At 36.7% G+C, this 15,050-nt stretch overlaps 1 protein-coding gene across 1 annotated transcript in view; it reads right to left on the bottom strand.

Moving 5' to 3' along the window:
* Positions 1–2,386: 2,386 nt before the first annotated feature.
* The window catches only part of SYT3 (synaptotagmin 3), a 248,623-nt gene continuing 235,959 nt past the window's right edge, over positions 2,387–15,050 (bottom strand). The window contains exon 8 of the mRNA XM_053689972.1: positions 2,387–2,844. The gene's annotated coding sequence lies outside the window, so the exon portion shown is untranslated. The remainder of the gene's footprint in view (positions 2,845–15,050) is intronic.

Genomic DNA, 15,050 nt, shown 5'->3' with positions numbered 1-15,050 from the left:
CGTGTATATAAAAATGTTATAGATAATTACATAAAAGCATACATTATGTAATTAGCATATTTAATTTAATATCAGGACTCAAGGGAAGAAAGAATGTGTGTGGACCGTAATGAACAGCCACAAAAGGACACGCGCCTCTGATGTATACTATAGTTTTGTTTAGATCAGGCAATTCATTTGATTAAATGGATAGTCAAGTCATAAATGAACTTTCATGTTTCAGACAGAAAATTCAATTTAAAACAGATTTCCAACTAACTTCTATTATGTTATTTGCTTTGTTGTTAATGGTATCCGTTGTTTAAAAGAATACCTAGGTAGGCTCAAGAACAGCAATGCACGACTGGGAGCTAGCTAGTGATTATTGGCTGCACATATATAATATAACTTCTGTTGTACCAGATGTGTTCAGCTATCTCCCAGTAGGGAATTGTTGCTCCTTCAACAATGGACACAAATAGAATGAATGCAAATTCATAATAAAAGTAAATTGGAAAGTTGTTTAAAATCTTGATCATTAAAATAAATTGGGGTTTCATGTCTATTTAATGGAAAAATAGAACAATACTATATCTTGATTAAAAATCAAGCCAATTTATTTCTACCTAACGATAAATCTAAATGTACTGCAATAAATGTGTGTTTTATAAGTATTCCAGAAAATAAACAACTATTTATTTGTCATTTTGATTTCACATTGTTTTTATTATTTATTTTTTTGTCTTTTTGTAATTTTTTGGTATGGCTTTACAGTCAGCGACTGTTCAGAAATGAACAATTTCTCACACACTATAAACAGACAGATGTTATTTTTTTTCCAACAAATTATACACGTGCATTTGGTTCAATTTTTGCAATGAATTATTTTGTATAAGTCAACTTTTTCTTTCATTTCATTTTTTTTCCCCATTGAAAGAGATCGACAATGATTGGGTTTCCCAAGGAGCTTTACTGTTTACCGCATATTTGTCACAATTTTTGAGCATGCTATGAAGTCCATGCAGTCTTCAGTGAATCCAATTAGTGAAAAGGAAAGCAGAGGAAGAGCGTCAGTGCCAAAATCTGGGCCACTGCTTATTAATATCTAATATGTTAAGATATGTTAGCCCCTTTTGGATTGCCAAAGCCTAAGCCTATACTCTTATTGTAGTTTAGTGTATTTGTAAAGAGGTTTTTACAACCAAATTCCTTAATGCCTTTATTAGGTCTAGTGTGTCATATTAAGAAGATTTAACACACATATTTGATTACAATTTTAAATTTACAACTTTCAAGGTTATTGAAGCAATAGATAGAGTTAATTATAAATTTTACTTCTCAAAAATTGAAAAGCATTTGGACATTCAAGGAAAATAAGGCATCCTTTATTTTATTGTCCATATCTTTAGAAAAGATTAACCTTGAAAATGATCAAATAATTATAAATGATATTAATTCTTTTAAAACTTTATCAGCATGAAGGAATTGTAACCTCCCTCTTTAGTTTTACAAAAAAATGTGAAAAGAATAAAATATCAGGTGTTGAGCACTGTACTGTATTAATTTGAATATGCCCATGCACTGAGTCTACTTGCTCTGTTTCCAAATTGCATTAAATGATTTTGGCATGATTATGTGAGTTTGATAATCATCAATTTATTATATGCAAAAGTACTGTGAGAACTCTTTATTCTTGGCACAATTATAATTTTAGGATGAAAAATGAAAGGCAACAACTAGGAATAATTCTGTTCAGCATTTAACTGATGATATACCTGCTCGTTCCTTGTGGTGCCGAAGTTATCTTTATAGTCTCTATTCTAAAGAGCAGGTACTCTGATTATATATTCTTTTTCATAATCATTAAATTGGCTTTAGCTATCAACCAGTTCATTGCATCAAAAGTGCTGAATAAGAATTATGTATTAAAAAGAAGAATGCAAATCAGCTCCATCTCTGAATAATGAACATCATTGAACACATAAAACAACTTGCCATAATCATAAATCTTGCTCACCTTAATAACAATTGTATATTTACCTCTGTATAAGAAGGAGGAAATCATCACATATCAATCACCTAGACATTGTTATCAGTCTCACACACACACAGAATGTACTGTATAACATGTATCAGTAGAAAGACGGTCAACAGAAAAAGTGCCTACATCTTGCTTTAAGTGGACAAGTTCTCTTACTGTCCATTTTTTATACATCTTTAACAACTGTTTTCTAAACAATCGTTTGTCCCATACCCTCAACTTTCTTGGTTTAGAAGATGAGTGGATTTTTTCTTAGAATACAGTCTCCAGGAGGCTGTTTTGTTTGCAGCTGCAGAGTTCTCATCTAACTATGCCAGTGGGACACTTAGCTATAATCAAGCTAGCAGCTGGAAAATAGTGGACATGTCTAAGGACCATGGTGGAATTACTCCTGCTGTCAAGCACTGTATCACCATGCCCAGGGAGATACAGTAAATGCCGGCTAGGCAGAGAGGCTTTTCCATGACATGCAGATCACTCAGATGAGGTGTCAACATTAATTAATTCATGTTTGCTTCATCCAAAAATGTAGTTCTGTTCCATATGCTGTTCTTCATTCCCCATGCTTTATGTAGAGCATTGCTGGAGTTTAAATGGTGACCACTAGTCTATTTTCTGTATTAACAGGAACAGAAAACTCTCAAAGTTCACCATAGTATGGTGGGGTTGAACCAAAATGTTCATGAGTACTGTATGGCTTTAAGGAAATCAAAATGATTTTGCAATTAACTGGTGCATTTTGCAGCTTTTTCTTTTCTTCTGTTTCAGGACCCACCTCGTGAAAACGGTCTAATGAAGAGGAAACAAACTCCTGGCTTGGAGACCTGAGACGTAAAAAAAGGGGAAAAAAGCATATTAAGGAAATTAAGTTGTACTGGATGAAACTACTATTTTGTTTTATAAAAATAATTTTCTATCAAAAAACAAATACGAAAATGTAAATTGATAACCAATGAGAATTTTAAAATAGGTATTAAAAATATGTTTGCGTAAGAAAATATCTTTTGAAGTTCTTAAATCATGATATTTCATGTATTTATCACTTTCAAAACTTCCCAATCTAGTCTCGGCCATTGAAAAATAAACTGCATTATCATTACATCTTAAAACTTGCTAAAATAGATTGAGAAAAATCAAACTTACAATATCCCAAGCCTAACATTACCACAAGGATATACTGTATAGGACCCAATGTATCATTAGATGGATGAACAAAGTTCCCAGCTTGCTAACCTGTCCTTCTGCCTTCTCAGCATGTAGATAGCAAAAGCTGTGCGTCCACTGCCTGCAGTTATTATTGCACAAGTAAATTTTTTTTTGCAGTGCCGCCCCATTTTCTCTCATAATTTATCATACAAGACCAGGATTTGTCAATCACCCTGAATAAACAAGTCCAAGGTGATTTATCTCTGCCACATCAGAGGTGGTGGAGAAATTAAGAAGAAGTGGATGCATGAGTGAGCCTGCACTGCAAGAGCTCCAGAGAAGCCTCTACTGCTTAAAGGGACAGTTCACTGTAAAAATTGTTTTTCCCTGAATGTGTTTCTTGTGGCTTGTTATACCAGCTGCAGCAAATAAATGTATGAGAAATTGCTAATTTATGCTTCTTTTTGCAAAATAAATAGCTGAATTTTCTCTTTGAAACCAAAGCCCATCACCATAGGCTTGGCTTGCTGACAGATCAGATCTTGTTATCTTATCAATCAAATGCATCCCTTCTTTATCTCTGTCTCTGTACAATTCTTAGAAAGAACAATTAAAAATGAACATTTTAGAGCTTTATCTTTTCTATCTCCCACTGTGAGTGTAATTTCTTCTGCTGGCTGTGTTTGCATAGTTTCTCAATAGCCTATACCTAGGTATAGAAACTTCAGTATAGGCATAGATACCACAGGCTAAATGATAAAGGCTAAGGAGCTATTTGCAAACAATTTAATAGGCTCCAACTGGTAAAATGAATAATTGGCAACAAACTAAAGAAAATAAAGGTTTTAGGTAAACTGTTCCTTTAATAAATGGAATCAATAAAGTTAAGAGGTATCCAAATGGTATCCTCGTTTAAAAAAGTTAATGAGGTTCAGGACATTGGATTTTGCACCTTATATCTAAGCATTAGAACCCACTTTAGTCACTCATTTGATGCCAATGTGACCTTATTTTTAAAATGGCGTGTAGCATATATGTACCACAGGAAAATATTTTCTGCTTTTGCAATAGGATTATAATGTTTTGGACAATTTGCACTTTTCCCCTTTCCTTGGAAAATGTCTGCAGATGACCATGGGACTTACACCTACATTTGCCCATCCAAAGTTGATGGAACATGGTATTTTTTAATATATATTTTTTAAGGTTAAAGGGATATTCCATTCAAAAGTTATAACTGTTTTAGTGTCAACGTTTTTCTCTGCACGTGCATGTTAAGCATAGCTAGATATTGTCAGTGCACCAACATTTTAAGTACTGCAGCTGCTCAGAGTTCTAGTGGGGCTTGTATCATATCAGTAGTTAACAAATTGAGTCATTACCAGATGGTACAAGCACCTCTGAGCAAGTGCTGTGTTTAAAATGCTGGTGCACGGTGCATACTTAAATACACTTTTGAAACAGCTATAGCTTTTATTAGAAGCATTTTTGCTAATACGTGTACAGGGAGTGCAGAATTATTAGGCAAGTTGTATTTTTGAGGATTAATTTTATTATTGAACAACAACCATGTTCTCAATGAACCCAAAAAACTCATTAATATCAAAGCTGAATAGTTTTGGAAGTAGTTTTTAGTTTGTTTTTAGTTATAGCTATTTTAGGGGGATATCTGTGTGTGCAGGTGACTATTACTGTGCATAATTATTAGGCAACTTAACAAAAAACAAATATATACCCATTTCAATTATTTATTTTTACCAGTGAAACCAATATAACATCTCAACATTCACAAATATACATTTCTGACATTCAAAAACAAAACAAAAACAAATCAGTGACCAATATAGCCACCTTTCTTTGCAAGGACACTCAAAAGCCTGCCATCCATGGATTCTGTCAGTGTTTTGATCTGTTCACCATCAACATTGCGTGCAGCAGCAACCACAGCCTCCCAGACACTGTTCAGAGAGGTGTACTGTTTTCCCTCCTTGTAAATCTCACATTTGATGATGGACCACAGGTTCTCAATGGGGTTCAGATCAGGTGAACAAGGAGGCCATGTCATTAGATTTTCTTCTTTTATACCCATTCTTGCCAGCCATGCTGTGGAGTACTTGGACGAGTGTGATGGAGCATTGTCCTGCATGAAAATCATGTTTTTCTTGAAGGATGCAGACTTCTTCCTGTACCACTGCTTGAAGAAGGTGTCTTCCAGAAACTGGCAGTAGGACTGGGAGTTGAGCTTGACTCCATCCTCAACCTGAAAAGGCCCCACAAGCTCATCTTTGATGATACCAGCCCAAACAAGTACTCCACCTCCACCTTTCTGGCGTCTGAGTCAGACTGGAGCTCTCTGCCCTTTACCAATCCAGCCACGGGCCCATCCATCTGGCCCATCAAGACTCACTCTCATTTCATCAGTCCATAAAACCTTAGAAAAATCAGTCTTGAGATATTTCTTGGCCCAGTCTTGATGTTTCAGCTTGTGTGTCTTGTTCAGTGGTGGTCGTCTTTCAGCCTTTCTTACCTTGGCCATGTCTCTGAGTATTGCACACCTTGTGCTTTTGGGCACTCCAGTGATGTTGCAGCTCTGAAATATGGCCAAACTGGTGGCAAGTGGCATCTTGGCAGCTGCACGCTTGACTTTTCTCAGTTCATGGGCAGTTATTTTGCGCCTTGGTTTTTCCACACGCTTCTTGCGACCCTGTTGACTATTTTGAATGAAACGCTTGATTGTTCGATGATCACGCTTCAGAAGCTTTGCAATTTTAAGAGTGCTGCATCCCTCTGCAAGATATCTCACTATTTTTTACTTTTCTGAGCCTGTCAAGTCCTTCTTTTGACCCATTTTGCCAAAGGAAAGGAAGTTGCCTAATAATTATGCACACCTGATATAGGGTGTTGATGTCATTAGACCACACCCCTTCTCATTACAGAGATGCACATCACCTAATATGCTTAATTGGTAGTAGGCTTTCGAGCCTATACAGCTTGGAGTAAGACAACATGCATAAAGAGGATGATGTGGTCAAAATACTCATTTGCCTAATAATTCTGCACTCCCTGTATATTGTGAAAACATTTCTATTCAAAACTGAAATGAACCCATGGGAATTACAATTTTGTATAGAATGTCCTTTTTAAGAAGGAATTGGATCAGTACATATATTTTTATTGCTTGCTTTTCCAGGTATCATAATTATATTTTAATGTAATTTAATATCTGCAGTCTTCCAAGAAATAATGCTTTTTTTTTAGTACTGTTTTGCTACACAAAAATAATCTGTACTTGTACAAAAGGACTAGCGGGTCATGTCAAATTTACTACAATATCTATACTAACTAGATTTGCAAGAACTGCAAGAATAATGAGGCTGGTAGTGAACATAACAATGTTTATTCATACATGAGAGCTAATCAAGGCGTTTGTAGCAGAATTTCTAATTAGCAGTGCTCATTAGAGTTGACTGACGGGGCCATTAATAAAGCGTTGTACAGATTTTAGAGCACATTAGTATGTTAGGGAGGATTTAGAAAATAAAAACAACAATGACAGACCTTATAAATTTTTTAGTAGCAGAGCTATGTCCACGTTTAATTTCCTAAGGCTACTTGTGACAATAACTTGCGTTGTTGTTTGTCAGTCATAGGCATCCTGGGATTTTGGAAATCTATTTTGGTAACAGCAATTTAATGCATAATTATTAGGTAAAGACAATAAAATAGATTTTATTTGGATTGTAATTTCAACATAATTTAGATTTTTTTTCTTAAATTGTCAATTCTGTTAATTTTAGACAAATGTGTAAAAAAAAAAATTATAAACATAAATAGTTAAAGGGACATAAAACCCCCAAAATTATTTCATGATTTAGGTAGAACATATAACTTTAAACAACTTTCCATTTTACTTTTATTATCTAATTTGCTTTATTCTCTTGGTTTCATTTGTTGAAGGAGCAACAGTGCACTACTGGTTTCTAACTGAACACATGGGTGAGCCAACGACAATCTTTATATATATGCAGCCACCAATCAGCAGCTAGAACCTAGGTTATTTGCTGCTCCTGAGCTCACCTAGATAAACCTTTCAGCAAAAAATAACAAGAGAAGGAAGCAAATAAAATAATACAAGAAAATTGGAAAGTTGTATAAAATCACCTTCTTTCTGAATCATGAAAGAAAACAAATTGAGTTTCATGTCCCTTTAAATAATGCAATGATATATAAATATCATTCTATAGAAAAACATCACCATTTTAATCAATGACAGTTAAAGGGACCCAAATCTCTCAAACAAAATCAATAGGCGGGGGCGTGTCCTAACAGCGGCTTTGTGAAGTCGCATTTTTCTGTAGCTCCAGGAGATAAGTTAATATACTGCCGAATATTATCATACTACCACAGCAGTTACCACCATTTCAGTAGCCTCTGAGCTTCTGAGTGCTATAAGATACCACAACCATCTATATTGCTGTATTTATGACCCAGGAGAAAGAAAAGGACATTTGAGGCCTGTTGCGGCGGCGACTATACATGCAGCGTTCCCCCCCCGGATTCCCGGGGTACTTGGCAAGAACAGACTTTATATTAAAGCCACACCAAATCACAGTACCACTTTTAAGGAGGCTACAAGGTAAACTTTTCAACTGGAATCTACCCGCCAAGCTATAACACAGCGCAACACTGAAAGATGGATGACTTTGCAGCGGACACGTGGGAAGAGGATCTGCCTATCGCACAAGACACATTGCTCCTACGGCTGGAAATGATCTTTAAATCTTTGCTAGACAAGGCGCCTACGGAGCAAGAACTTTATCTACTAATGAGCAGAGTTGCCCCAGAGCAACCAAACATACCGGCACAACAACAAAGTTTTCATTCGGAGTTCGGCCCATCCTTAGGGCCTGGGAGGGCTGTTCAACCCGGAGTGCTGAAAGCAGATATCTACCAGCCAGTCACACAAACAAGGGCCTCTACCGCGCTGCCAGTAAAGACCAGCAATCGTCCCTTGAAGAAACAAAAGAGCATCCAAGCTAAAGCTGCGTATTCCTCCTTAGTGTGGAATACGCAGAAACCTAAACAAAATGGCTGCTGGGCACCAAGACCTGCTCTGCTCTTGCCCGGAGACCCTCTTTGGGACCGATACGCTAATGCCATTTATATGAAATGCAGAGGGGGACTGTTCTACGATATGCTGCAATCCAGAGATGCTGAACTAACACGATCTTCTAAAAATGTAAAAGGTACATGGGAGAGTCTAAGGCTGACCCAGGGTCTTGAGGGGGGTACCCAGGGTAAAGTGAACTTAGCTCCAATCCAGCTCTCGGTCTCTAGGGACCCTTTGAACATTTTCCCAGACTGTACACCATACAATGGAAGCCTCTCAGGAGGCTAGGAACTCAAGCGTTCACTGTAACTATCAGTCAGCTCCAAAAGCTATGTAGAAGTAGTGTTTTGTTTTATAAGTTTATAAGGTCTGACAGCTTTAACAATTTAATCAAATTTTTTTAGCAGGCTTTGAAGTAGGATGTTAATATATATGTTATCCTCTGTAGATTGATATGTGAGATTTATGAGATAAACGGGATTGTTCTGTTGGTATACACTAAGGGCTCTGTTTGCTATTTGAAAAAGTTGTAACCTTTTGCAAGCCCTTACTCTAAAATGCCTTTGCTTGTATTAAATCATTCTGCATGTTAAAACACACAGCTAACCAATGCAAGAACCAGCTGGAAACCTATTAATTAAGGCTCCCTCACTAACCAACAGGTTACAGAACCTCCAGAAGTTTCCATCCATAACATACTTTAATTCAATAACATGACAGTTCCTTAATGCCCTAACTATAGCTTAAATAACCCTGGCACACATTGAGCAAGAGTGCTTGGCCTCTCCTTGCGCAGTCTGCGGCCGTGACTGCGCGAGGGTGGTTTTTAACAAATAGGATATAGTTAATGATTCTGTATAATTATTGGGACATGTTATATATAACTCTAAATGAATGTCACTGGATTATTGGCGGTTTGATATATTTGATAATTCTCAGCAAATTACCTGTATAACATTGGTGTGGCTATATTTCATACTCTATGTTTTATACTTTGTATTTTATGTTTTACATTTAACACTTTATGATCAACAAGTCAGTTCTTGTATTTTGCATCTTTATACTTATTTTGGTTTTACTTGCTAAGATGGATGCAAAAATCTTTTTTTGTTTTGTTTGTTATTGTTGTGTTCCATGTTTGAGATAAGTCCCTAGCGTTTATCCTTATTGACAATACTGGACCAAAAATGTCCAACCTCACTTAGGGGATAAAATTGAGGACTGAACCTTTTTAAACACCAGTTTTTCAGATATGACTTAAATATTTGCATGATTGTATACTGTGTTTATGCTGTACCTTTATATTATATGTATTGTCCTCAACAACAAAAAAAAAAAAAAAAAAAATCAATAGGCTAGATATTATCATTGGTATCATGACTTGACAATATTTTTTATTTATTTATTTATTTATATATTTAATGGCTTTTGCAAAATTTCCTCTTCACTCACAAAAGTGACACTACAGAATGTTATTTTTTTATTTTATAATAATAAAAAAAAAGATATATGAGTATCAAGTCCACTTTTTTATTGTTTACTGAATATTTGCAAAACAATATTTTTTTTATTGGTATCTCCTGATTCCCATATCTAAACTTCATTAAAGGAACATTAAACACCTATTGTTTTGTAAAAAAAAATGTGCTTGGTATCACACTCTTGAACAAAAACCAGTGTCGCCATTTTTTTCTCAAATCGCGCAATCATAAACCCGGCCCAGCAGACCAGTTACGCGCGTAGATTTTTCACGGCATGCACATTTTTTACTCCCATAGACATAGAAGCGTCGTTGGCAGTCGGTATCACAAAGGCCTGGACTTAAGCACGCAGAATGGATATATTTTACTAAATTTTCAGCTCACCACACATAGGAAGGTGCAGCAACCCTTGCACACAGTAAAATAGCAGCGTAAGTCCCTGGAATGCTTAACAAACACCTAACGCATGCGCACTCACATACATTTCAGCCACACATATTAAATAGTTAAACCTTTCCTGGCCACTTAATTAATCAAACCAGTATCCGCCCTCTGCAAGTGTGTCAAACCAATCCCAACCAAGCACTCAATCTATCACACTGTATAAAAATACAATATAAAATGTGTCAGGTGTATGAAAATAAAAGTTTGGTGTATCTGTATATGTAGTGATGCAATGTGTGCAATATGAACATATATATATGTAAGTATCCTACTACTCCTCAATCAAATCCTAACTAACTCTGCAGTGTTTGTTCCTCTCTTGCTCACTATCTCTCTCTCTATACCTCCGAATTTTACTTGTGTATTCAACATAAAAAAAACTACTCTTTCATTTTTAATTATGCATACAATTTACTGGAGTAAATTACTGGCAATGCCAGAAATGTGTAGTTGTGCATATTTCTGAACCTCGCCAGTCCTACTTATGCAAGTATATCATATGGCGGCGTGTGTTATGTGATTCACTCCGATGTTAGAGGTGAACTTACGGGGGACGTGTGTTTCAGTAGTTTAAAATTACGCAACATATGTAATCGTGCCATAGGTTTATAAAATGCTGAAAATTGCCTGACCAGCTATCTGATTTGGAGTACTGCAGGTTAAAGAATTAGATTTTGGGATTCTCTAGGGAATGTGGGCCAATTTTACACAGATGGAAGAGGTGTTTAGTGTCCCTTTGAGAGACACCATGGCAGCAGGGGCAAAACTACAGGGGGTGCAGAGGCCGCAGGTGGGACTGGGCCCCTGAGGGTGGGGGCCCAGCTTAAAAAAAAAAAAAATGTTTTTTTTATATATATATTTTTTTTAATAAAAAACGTTAACCTACCACTGCCTGCACTGATATAATGTGAATGTGACATGACTACAGGGGTTAGTGTTTCTGTTTTGCCCATTGGTGTTTATGTGTGTGTATGGTGTGTGCGTGTGTGTATGTATGTGACTGTGTGTGTATTTATGCAAGTATGTGTGTTTGTGTATGTTTGTGGAACCATCAAATTACAGACCTTGTTACTACAGAATGAGAGGGGCAGGGGGTAAACAGTGTCACTATACAGTACCACTATATACATTATGGGGGTGGACCATGTCACTGACTACTATGGTCACTTTATAAAGTATTGGCCGGGTAGGGTCAGGCCAGCCATCTCACCGGCAGATTACAGACTGTGTCACTAACTTACTATATACAGTACTGGGGGGTTAAATAGTGTCACTATATATATATATATACAGTAATAGGGGGTCAGACCATCTCACAGACAGTGGGCACAGGGTACCTCCTTTTGCAGACATGTAATCTGATTCACATTTTTTTTCTGTGTTAAATGTAAAAAAATAATTTTTTTTTTTATTAAATTCACCTCTATTCTTAACAAATAATTATACTGGAGCAACTTGTGACCTCAAGTGCTGTTTCTTTGCAACATTAAAGTGAAATATTAACCACTTTGCTTTTCTTCCCATTTTTCAATTTTTACAAATGGTGATTTTGTAATATTTAAAGGAGCATAAGAGTTATACTACTATAAGAAAAATGATAATATGATACCATTTAACACAAAGTTTACTGCTTCTATATGAATTATGGTTTTTCAAAAGAATTTGTAATGTCCCTTTAATGTGGTGTTATATGTTGTAAATCTAGCGCTACATTTAATGACTGCAATCTATATAGTTTGCTAATTAAGGCTATGCTATAAGGCAATCTCCAGTAGCAGAGACACATTGCAGCATATCCATTCACTGCAATAGATTAGTGCTATATAATTTAGGAGTGCTAAGATTAATGAGCACAAATGATCTGTAAAGCCGATCACCACCTAGTTAATATAGGCCATAGCAAGAACCAAAGCGATAGTTAATGCATATGTCATGGTAGACAAATGTAGCCTATATGTCACCTGAATTGATTTTTATTTTCCAAACTCTGTGCATTTAACTATATTTACTTACTTATAAATCTGTCAGGAGTAGACTTTATTTTGGATTAACAATATTCCCTATTACTTTCACAGGCAATTGAAGAATAGTGCATAAAAACATGTTACCTAATATTACTGAAAAAAATATAAATTGAATTAATGAAAATAGATAATTTATTCTCCAAACTAATATTCATTTGAATGAGCCATGATCTGTGCAACACCTTTGAAAAGAGCCAAATTCTGAAAATAACCTCCTACTTCTGCAGTGAATGAAACTGCCAAATGCACACATCTAATATATATATATATATAATATTTATATCAGAACCACAGGATAAATGTAGGTCTTTGTCACATCCTTTCTGTTCAAAACAATTCTCTACAAAAGGATGGTGCAACAGGGAGTGTAAATAGAAAAATACAAGAAAGAAAGTGGTAATCTAACAAGGAAAATAATAAATATTACTTGACCATTAAATAAGACAATTCTAGACAGCACATCGACAATTTAAAATTCCATAATTTTCAAAAATGCCAAAGGGTAAAACGTGCGTAGCTGCCAAGGCATCAGACATGCTATGGTTCAAGCATGGGAAAGTAACCGAATGCGGACAGTGATTCCAGCACTTCTTTTATATGGACGCACAAGTTGGGAACTGCAGAAGGAGAAGTTGGTGAGAGGCCAAAATACAGTATTGATCCTAAAGGAGGCAGAAAAGCAAACAGCTATTTGCTGTAGTGGATTCCCTGTTACTTTCCTGATAACGCTCAGACTTAAATGCAGAGCCACCTGTGGTAGGACTGGTTCACGATAATGCTCAGAATAGAGTAATAACTTATTTGGTTACAGTACTGTTAATGATTTAACGGGACCATATGTTTGCTAATTGTGAATCCTAGCCATGTAGTAAATCCCATAAGATCCCTGTAACCTATATGGTGATCAGCATTGCAGAGGGGATTCCAGTATGAGCACTTGGAATGCTTGATGTTTGCATAGCACGGATCTAAGATCTGTATAGACACTTTCCAGGAACTGCGTATAAAGTACACATTTGTCACTCTTAGGTCTGGAACAAACAAGTGTGAACCCCTACTTCCTTAAAGCACCACCTCTAACCACTTAACACCATGTCTAACTGTTATTAATCCTGAGTTTGATTCCCCTAGGTAACTTTTTATACAGCCTCCCGGGAGAGACATCATTAAAGGGACACCTTCATATCTTCCTAATCCCTAGGGCGAGTTTCTTTACCCACTCCTTATTTCCAGTAATAGTGCTGAACCAGGCTGATTTAATTCTGGTATCCTGTATAGATACCTGTCTCTAAAGTTGTTTTAAATATATTTATTGTGGTACACATCATGTTGTATTGATTTAGTATAAAATTACTTAAAGGGACAGTAAACCTTAAAAAAATGTTATATAATTCTGCACATAGTGCAGAATTTATACATTACATTAGCCAAACATTTTAAATCATAATATTGACTTTTTATTTTAAAAAAATATCGCCGTTTTACAGACCCGCTCTCTGGGCTCTGCTGAGCGGGTCTGTTGTTTTTACTGAGCACATCGGGCCAGCTGTATAGTCACAGCCCGGCCCGACCGCGCCATTAGACACAATGCAGCTTGCTCCTGCTCTGTCTGACAGCGGGAGCGAGCTGCATTGTGTCTAATGGCGCTCAGTAAAAACAACAGACCCGCTCAGCAGAGTACAGAGAGCGGGTCTGTAAAACAGTGATAAGGTTTACTGTCCCTTTAATATATATTTAAATTCTGTAGGAGTTTGATTTTAACAAACAACTTTTTTTTGCAGTTGGCCCGCTGCAGCACAGAAGGGAGCGCAATGACACTGATATTAAAAATAAATATAGTTTTCTCAATTTTGTACTCATTTCTCTTCATTTGAAGCGCACATAGTCTAGTACGTAGAGGGCTGGTGGAATTGCTCTCTACATCACTACATTACAGAAAAATAACACGAATCAGCGGAGGGACAAGCAGCACTCCATGAATTAAAAGAAAGATAAGTTTAACCCTTTGAGTGCTAACAACGGCTCTAGCACTCACCTACCTTGATGGAGGTTTGGCCTGTATAGTAACGGGCAGCGTCGAGGCTTCACGTTTCCCGCATTGACATCATGCGCAATGACGTCGGAAAGGTAATCATCTACCCTTTCCAATGGTGTGTGTAATAAAAAAAAAAAATCATCTGTATATATCGGTGTGGTACCTTTAAAAGGAATTTTTTTCTCAGCAGGATGTGATCAGCTAATCTGTCTAGGGCTAGTTATGCTCCGATCTGTGATCAGCTGTCATGTCTTTGAATAAGGCTGTACTTCCCAAAACGCGTTAGACACCTTTCTGCTGAGAAGCTTTGATTTTATGGCTTTTATGCTGAATGTACACTTTCTCAAATAAAGTACTACATTTTTATCTAAGTGCCTGGAGGTTTGCCAGAGTATTTTTGTATTCTACTATGCTTTACTTTTACTCGGCTTGAACTTCAACGCTCCAGCTGGCAGCAGCGCGAGTATTATCACACATCCGTAGTTAGATGGCATTACGTCGGACCCAGATGCTGTAGGAAGCAGCGTGTTAGCACGGAGGCCATGACGGACGTACCGGGAAAAAGGGCTCACTGTCAAGATGGCATGCACACAAGCGAGCGGTCTTGCTTCTACAAAGATTGGATTCTTCTTTTTTTCCTCCTGCCTCCAAATGGAGGGCAGACAGGGTCCTGCACCTGACGACCAGACATTGTAACATCTGATCTAGGGTAAGAAGTTTTTTGAATACTTACCTGGCTGAAGTGCTTATTGATGAACTACTCTTTGTACAGAGTATGGAGCACTCACAT

This window comes from Bombina bombina, chromosome 8 (assembly GCF_027579735.1).
Source record: "Bombina bombina isolate aBomBom1 chromosome 8, aBomBom1.pri, whole genome shotgun sequence".
NCBI lineage: Eukaryota > Metazoa > Chordata > Amphibia > Anura > Bombinatoridae > Bombina > Bombina bombina.
Note: the sequence above shows the minus strand (reverse complement) of the source record. Positions and strands in the feature narration are given on the sequence as shown.